The 8,780-nt window shown below is 39.2% G+C and overlaps 1 pseudogene; it reads left to right on the top strand.

Moving 5' to 3' along the window:
- Positions 1–7,456: 7,456 nt before the first annotated feature.
- LOC123814326 lies at positions 7,457–7,912 on the top strand (annotated as a pseudogene).
- The last annotated feature ends 868 nt before the right edge of the window (positions 7,913–8,780 follow it).

Raw genomic sequence — 8,780 nt, 5'->3', positions numbered from 1 at the left:
GTGGACATTGTTGTCTTGTTCCTATTTTAAGATAAGTGCTTTTATCTTTTTACTATGTGTATGATGTTAGCTATGGGTTTGTTTTATATAACCTTTATTATGTTGAGGTAGAGTACCTGTATTCCCCTTTGCTGAGAGTTTTTATTGTAAATGGATGCTAGATTTTTCTGCCTCTATTGACATGTTCACGTGATTTTCATCCTTCATTTTGTTTATATAGTGTATCATGTTACTTCATTTGCAGATATTGAACCAAGCTTGCATCCCAGGAATAAACCCCACCTGGTCATGCTGAATTTTCTTTGCTACTATTTTGTTTAGGATTATTGCCTGTATGTTCAATAGGAATATTGGCCTACTGTTATCTTTCTTTCTTTTTTTTTTCTTTTGTATTGTCTTTGGTTCTGGAACCAAGGTAATTCTGGACTTGTAAAACGAGCTTCCTTCCTCTCCAATTTTTTTGGAATAGATGTTAGGTCAAAACAAAAAAAAATAATAATAATGAAGAAGAGTGGCATTGTTTTACATATGTAAATCTCCTTAATGCCTGGCTTGATAGAGGATGACTGGGTTCTCATATTTGCTTCTGCATGCAATCTATTGTGATTTGTTATTTGAAGTATATGATGAAAATAGGGACTTCCAGCAAGATGGAGGCATCAGTGGATGCACCGTACCTCCACGCACAACCAAGATTAGAACAACAACAATTAAGAGCTAGCATAACACCCAGAACTGATAGAGAATTTATCTGAATGGAAGTCGGACAGCCAAGAAGTTGGTAGACCCATTCCTCCAGACCGGTAGGAGGGGCTGAGAGGAGGAGTGGGTCAAGACGCGTGGAGATCGGGGAGAACTGGGCGCATAAGGCAACTGGGAACACATAAGCCTTCCAGGACGCAGCGGTGGGCCCTGAGTACGCAAGCAGTGGCTGGCGGACCCAGTGAGGCAGCATTGTGGGCCAGGGCAGAGCGCGCAACCCAGGATCCCAGAGAAGGGCCTGAGATCCCAGGAGAACCGAGCTATCGCCATTGTTCCCTCCTGCCCGTGCACCCGCACCTGTGCCCATCCCAGGCCCCACAGACAACGTCACAATGTAGCGACTGGGGTGCCCAGCCCAGGGGAACACCTAAGGCTCCGCCCCTCACCATAACAGGAGCGACCAGACCTGAAAAAAAAAAAAAGAAGAAGGAGAGAGAGAGAGAGAGAGACATGTCTCCAACAGAAGAACAGATCAGTCCCCCAGGACTCGTCCTTTTGAGCGACCAAGAAATAGCCAATCAGATGCACAGTTCAAAACACTGGTGATCAGGAAGCTCACAGAATTGGTTGATTTTGGGCGCAAATTACATGAAAAAATGCAGGTTACCATAAAAGAGATGAAGGAAGATGCACGGAGAACCAATAGTGATGGGAAGGAAACTGGGACTCAGAACAATAGAGTGGACCAGAAGGAAGAAAAAACTAACCAAACAGGAAAGAATGGAGAAATAAGAATTCAAAAAAATGAAGAGAAGCTTAGGAACCTCCAGGACATCTTTAAACGTTCCAACATCCGAATTATAGGGGTACCAGAAGGAGAAGAGGAAAAGCAACAGATTGAACACGTATTTGAACAAATAATAAAGGAGAACTTCCCCATTCTGGCAAAGGAAATAGGCTTCCAGGAAATCCAGGAAGCTCAGAGAGCCCCAAAGAAGTTGGACCCAAGAAGAAACATACCAAGGCACATCATCATTACATTAGCCAAAGTAAAAATGAAGGAGAGAATCCTAGAAGCAGCAAGAGATAAGGGGACAGTCACCTATAAAGGAGTTCCCATCAGACTGTCAGCTGATTTCTCACAAGAGACCTTACAGGCAAGAAGGGGCTGGAAAGAAGTATTCCAAGTCATGAAAGACAAGGACCTATATCTCAGATTGCTCTATCCAGCAAAGCTCTCATTTAGAATGGAAGGGCAGACAAAGTGTTTCTCAGGTAAGGTCAAGTTAAAGGAGTTCATCATCATCAAGCCCTTATTTTATGAAATGTTAAAGGGACTTATCAAAGAAAAGAAGATACAGAAAAAACATGTATAGTAAAAGGACAGCAAACTCACAATTATTAACAAAAGAAACTAAGAAAGCAAAACCAAAAGAAACTAAGCAAAACCAAAAGAAACTAAGAAAACAACTAGAACAGGAACAGAACCACAGAAATGGAGATCACATGGAGGGTTAGCAACGGGGGAGTGGGAGGAGGAGAGAGGGGGAAAAGGTACAGAGAATAAGTAGCATAGAATGTAGGTTGAAAATAGATAGGGGAAGGGTAAGAATAGTATGGGAAATGTAGAAGCTAAAGAACTTATAAGTATGACACATGGACATGACTGAAGAGGGGGATATGGGTGGGAGAGGGCGTACAGGGTGGAGGGGAGTGAAGGGGGGAAAATGGGACAACTGTAATAGCATAATCAATAAAATATATTAAAAAAGAAAATATAGTTTCACACAGATGTATACTAGTCATTAAAAGGAAATAATATTATAATAGACTGCTCATATAATTGTGAATTTTCTTCTTTGATGCTGCATCAAAACTCAGCAAGTGGCGTTTTCTTAAACATTAGTTGTATGTAGAATCTGAAACTATATTAATTCATTTTTTATACTTGTTACATTAAAATCTATTGGCCTATCATACACTTTAAATGGATGTTTTTAACTATGCACAATCTTTCAACATCATGCATTGGTCATTTGGAAAATACTGGCTCACTGACCTATTCAGATCTTTCAAATGTTATCACATTTCATTATATAAGATCATATTCATTAACATCACTACCAATTGCATGAGATAAGTCTTTAAGTACTCGGAAGTTGGCAAGTTCATAGTGACAGATATTCTCTTCTTTTTAATCTTCACCCAAGGACTTTTTTATTGCTTTTAGAGAGAGGGGGAGGGAGAGAAAGAAACATCAATGCAAAAACAAAGCATCTATCAGTTACCTTCAGTGTTCAGACTGGGGATCACACGCACCTGGACCAGAGATCAAACCCACAACCCAGGCATGTGCTCTGACTAGGAATCAAACCTGCAACCCTTTGGTTATGGGACAATGCTCCAAACAACTGAGCCACACTGGCTAGGGCCATAGTGACAAATACTCTGATTTTCACTTGAAAGCTAGAATTTGATCTTTGGTAACAAATACTGTGTTTTCCTTGACATGCTCATTTCAATTACTTTTGGGAAATTTTCTGCCACATACTTAAGATGGAGTAACTATAGTTTTTGTTAAAAGATAATTTTTAAAAAAGCATAAAACCATAACTGTCATACAGATATAAAATGAACACGTGTTAAAAATTTTATTTAACTCATAATGAGGGTACCAGGCAGATGTTTTAACCAGTTCAAAGGAGAAGTCAAAGATGCACAAATTTATAATGAATAAAAGAATGTTGAAATTAATTGTGCAAATGGCACAAACCTGTCCAAAATTGTCCAAATGGCTTTTTTATAGAGGGGGAAGAGATATCTTCCACCTGACAGAATTCATTTGCATATCTATAGACAAGAATTATTTTGCATTGCTATCAGTTATCTACAATTTACAGAGTTGTAATAGCTTCATAGAATCATAGCCAGCTAAGCATGTGCTATAGACAAGGCACAGTTTTCCTGTAAGCACAAATCTTCCCTATACTCTTCTGTCACTCATTCTTTTATAAAAAGGGCATTTTGGGGGGGGGGGGGCGGAAATCAGACACTTTAGCTCACAACTTAACAGTTGCATAAGTGCATTTCCTGAAACAATCATCCTGCTGTGGTATGCAACACAAGTAACACAAAGTTTGGAGCAATTTCTGCTAAGATGCCAGCAGCTTTAGCTATCATCGCATTTGCACCCTTAGTTCAAACATCAACACAGCGAAATGGCAAATGATGGTCTTTGTATTAATCTAAAAATAGTTTTGGCCCTGGCCAGGGTGGAACTTGGTTGGAGTGTCAACTCATACACCAAAAAGGCTGCAGATTTGATACCTGGTTGGGGTGTGTAGGTGAGGCAACAGACCAATATTGTTTGCTCACATCAATGTCCCTCCCTCTCTCTAAAATCAATAAACATGTTCTTGAGTGAACATGTTTATGATGATAGATAGAAGATAGATAGATAGATAGATAGATAGATAGATAGATAGATAGATAGACAGATAAAAACAGTTTTGACCTTGAGGATCCCCTGACAGGGTCTTGTAGAACCCTAGGGGTCTGCACCACACTTTTAGAACAGCTGTCCTAAAGTATATTGTTAGTCAAGGAAATGATCTACAGAAGAATAGGCAAAAAGAACCAAAGAGCCGACCCTGACTGGTGTGGCTCAGTGGGTTTGGCATCACCCCACAAATCTAAAGGTTGCCAGGTAGATTCCCAGTTAGGGCACATGTCTGGGTTACGGCCCAGGTCCCAGCTGTGGGTGTCCAAGAGACAACCAATCGATGTTTTTCTCTCACATCTAAATTTCTCTCCTTTTTCTCCTCCCTTCCCCTCTCTCTAAAAATAAATAAATAAAATCTTTTTAAAGAGAAGAAGAAGCAGCAAAGAACCAGGCATTTGCAAATTGAATAATCAGACCTTGCATAAGGAGGAAAAAGTTATCAAAGAGAATCTAGGAACAGTGCCATAAAGTTGAGGGAGTAAGGAATTTAAACACAATAATAAAACCCACTAAAAATCCAGAAACACCAAGTCAAAAGAACTTATGCACCCCTACGTTTATAGTAATACTATTTACAATAGCTACGTGCTATAAACAACCTAAGTGCCCATCAGTAAATGACTGGATCAAAAAACTGTCATACATTTATACAGTGGGATACTACATAGCAGAAAAGAGGAACTCCTACCTTTCTTAACAGTGTGGTGGAACTGGAGAATATTACGCTAAGTGAAATAAGCTGGTAGTAGAAGACAAATACCATATGATCTCACCTATAAGAGGAACCTAATGAACAAAATAAACTAATGAGCAAAACAGAACCTGAACAAGGAACAGACAGACAGCAACCACAGGGGCCAGGGAGAGGGATAAGGGTGGAAAGAAGGGGAAGGGACTGGTCAAGAAACATGTATGAATGACCCATGGACATGGACAACAAGGTGGGGAATGACTGTGGGAGCGGGAGGTGATCTGGGTGGAGGAGGGCAAAGAGGGAAAAATTGGGACAACTCTAATAAAATAACTATAAAATATTTAATTTTAAAAAACACTAAAAATTGGTATCCTTTGTTGTTACTATGGACTAGCAATTCCAAACAATGCCAGTGATAAAATACTCCTCCCTATGTGGGCAGACCCTTCCTATTGCTACCCACTTGTATACCATGGCCCATATGTGTAGACCTGAGTAAGACATAGGAGTCCATGAGCATTAGAGCAGTGAACTATAGGGAAGTGATAGCAACCATTCTATTTCTGTTCTTTTAGTGACTACCATAGAAAGGTTAGCATGCATGCTTATCAAAATCCAAACTTGATTACTATCTGGGCCATGGCCAGGTGGCTCAATTGGTTAGAACATTGTCTCCAATACCCCAAGGCTGTGGGTTTGATCCCCAGTCATGGCACATACAAGAATCAACAAATGAGTACATAAATTAGTAGAACAACAAATCGATGTTTTTCTCTCTCTCCCTTGCTCTCCCCACCACTGCCCCCACCACTCTCTCACACTCCCTTCCTCTCTCTAAAATCAATAAACTAAAAATTCCCACAATTTAAAAAATCAATCAGTATCTGAATCCTCCTGTGCCCACCAAAAAATAAGTATTATAACTCTTCAACTGTAGTCACAAGACATTGTTGTCTTATAGAGTTGATGTTTTTTTAATCCATTCATGTCTTTGGCATTTTCTTTGCTCTTCATTCCTTCTTGCAAATCAGACCTTTCTTCTGCCTAAAGTATATTTTTTATGATTTCCTTTGGTGAGAGTCTGCTGGTGATGAATTCACTCAGATTTTGTCTGCAAATGTCTTTATTTCCTCTTCCTTTAAAAAAATATTTTTACTGCATATACAATCCTAAATCCACAGTAATTCAGTGGTTTCTATTGTTGCTGTTGGGAAGATAACCGTCAGGATAATCACCATTCTTTAAAAATAATCTGTCTTTTTCTCTGGTTGTGTTAAGATCTTCTCTTGTCTTGGTGTTCTACAGTTTTATTTTGATATATGCAGGTGTGGATTCCTTTCTTTCTTTCTTTTTTAAGATTCATTAGGCTTCCTGAAAGTGTGAAGAGGTGTTTTTCACCAATACTGAAAAATTCTCAACCATCATCTGTTTAAATATTGTCTCTGCTTCATTCTTTCTCTCCTCTTCTTCTAGAACATAAATTACACAGGTATTTGATTGTTTCATTCTGTTTTCCAGATCTATTATCCTCTCTTTGATATTTTTCATCTCTTTGTCTCTGTCTGCTACATTCTAGATTTTTTTCCCAGATCTGTCCCCTAGCTTACTAATTCTCTCCTCAGCTGTGTCTAATTAATTGTTGAATCCACAATTTTTCATTTCTAGAAATTCTTTTTAAAAAAATATACTTTGTCATTTTTATAGTCTGACTCTTTATTCTTAATTTAATTATATTTAAATACTTCTTTTATATCCTGTGAGTGATAATTCCACTATCTGCAATCTTCATGGGTCTGATTCTGCTGTCACTTCTGCTTGCTCAATACTCATGTTGCCTTGCTTCCTTATTTATTTTATAATTTTGAGGAATGAGCTGAAATTTCTTAAAGCTCTATCAGGAAGGATTCCTTGAGGCCTAGGGGAAGACAAGTCCCTCTAAGGGGGTGTGCGTTAGGTTCTACAAGGCATCTCAAGCACATTATAGTCTAGCATCACTTTGGTTGGGTGAATTCATGTTATAGATCCTTATAAGGGTTAAATTGTGGTTACAAATTCTCAGAGAATATTTTCTTTAAAGTCTACCCAGCCTAACATTCAAGACATGTAATTGTTGTTATCCTTCAGGTGACAAATGTATTTCTAAGTCACCCTTACACTGAATCACCTTTACACAGAGGTATGGCCATTGAGATCCTAACTTTATGGGAGGGGTCCTATTAAACCCCTATCTTGGGTAGGTTTTGGGTTTCATCTCCTGTGCCTATGACTGAGGCCATGAAAAACCAAAGTTCCAAAATCACCCAATTCAGCAAGTGTGTATGAGACAAAAAGCAACTGCTTATCCTTCTAACTTAGTTTTTGGCCTCTGAGGATTCCGTAATAACTTGCTGGATCATGAACACATTTCTTTAAAAGGCTTTTGTATGTTATCGAGCATATGAAATTATTTCCAGCAGAAGGATCAGTCAAGGTAGCTATTCTACCCTACTCCAAGACATGAGACTTTACACGAAAGCATGTGGTATGTCTCTTTTGGTCAGGCCTGTAGCACCAGCAGGATGGGCAAATGTCACATTCTTCTTGCTGCCAGCAAGTTCCTCCTGAGCCACCAATGAGATCAGAAGTGGCATGATACACAGTACAAGAAAGCCCATTTGGGCACAGCCCTGAAGGCCAACCCTTTAAGTGCTGTTTCCCAATGCAAAGTAAATTGCACTGGAAAAAGCAGGGGTTGAAGCCAAACAGCCAAATCCTGCCATTAGGAAATGTGTCAGGGTTCAGGCAATCAGGAAGACACACACAAAAAAATCATAGTCTTTGGACCCAGTGATGGTTATTTCAATTTTACTGAGGAAAACAATGAATTTCTGGTTGCTGGATTTGGTCACAAAGGTCATGCTGTTGGTAACATACCTGGTGTCCACTTTAAGGTTGTCAAAATAGCCCATGTCTCTTTTTTGGCCTTAAACAAAGGTAAGAAGGAAAGACCAAGATCATTGATGGTGGTCTTTTGATGGTGAACACACAGTAATAATAAATTTTCATATGCTAAAAAACATATGTGGTGTTTAAATGATGAATGGTTTGATATGGTTTGGTACATGGAACGGGAGTGAAGGAGGGCAACAAGACTGCAGCTGGGGATATAACCGAAAGCTCGGTAGGACTAGTCAATGAAGGAAGGGCCTTGAATGTCATTCTGCATTTGAACTTCATCTAGCAGGTAACAGAGGTACTTCCAAATTTGGACCACAAGATTCAAAAATTTTTTCACAAACTAACATTTTAGGATTCTATTAATGTTTTCACTTAAAGTTGTTTTTCTTAAAGTATATCCAAGTTTCAGTTGCAGCAGCAGCATCTGGTTCACTTATAAAACCTGAAGATTCCCAAGTCCCAGCCAGGACCTACTGAATAAGTATCCCCAGAGAGGGAGGGTAAGGAAGGAGGAACACCCAAGACCCAGGAATCTGAAGTTTAATAAGCTTGCAGGTGAACCCTGTGCACATTAACCCCTGAGAACCTGTGGATGACAGCAGTGCTTTTCAATCTGCTAATGAGACCACAGATGGATTGGGAAGTCTTTTTTCAGTGACATAGAATAAAATCTCACATCATCTCTTGCTATAAGGATGAATATTATTTCATTAAACCTTTGTTTAGGTATTGTAAAGTGTGTGTGCGCGTGTGTGTGCACACATAGTGGGCCAACCTGCAAAATGTGTTTCATGCATTGAGGTAAAAAAAGGTAAAGAAGCATTACCTTAGAGGATGCCCTTTATATTGTTTTTCATCAGACTTTATCTGTAATTGAAATGTTGTGAGGAATTCAGTATAATTTCCCCCTGACTAACCCCACCCATAGCATGCTGGGGCACATCT

The sequence above is a fragment of the Phyllostomus hastatus genome, unplaced genomic scaffold (genome assembly GCF_019186645.2).
Source record: "Phyllostomus hastatus isolate PE091 unplaced genomic scaffold, TTU_PhHast_1.1 phas_contig_16, whole genome shotgun sequence".
Lineage (NCBI taxonomy): Eukaryota > Metazoa > Chordata > Mammalia > Chiroptera > Phyllostomidae > Phyllostomus > Phyllostomus hastatus.
Note: the sequence above shows the minus strand (reverse complement) of the source record. Positions and strands in the feature narration are given on the sequence as shown.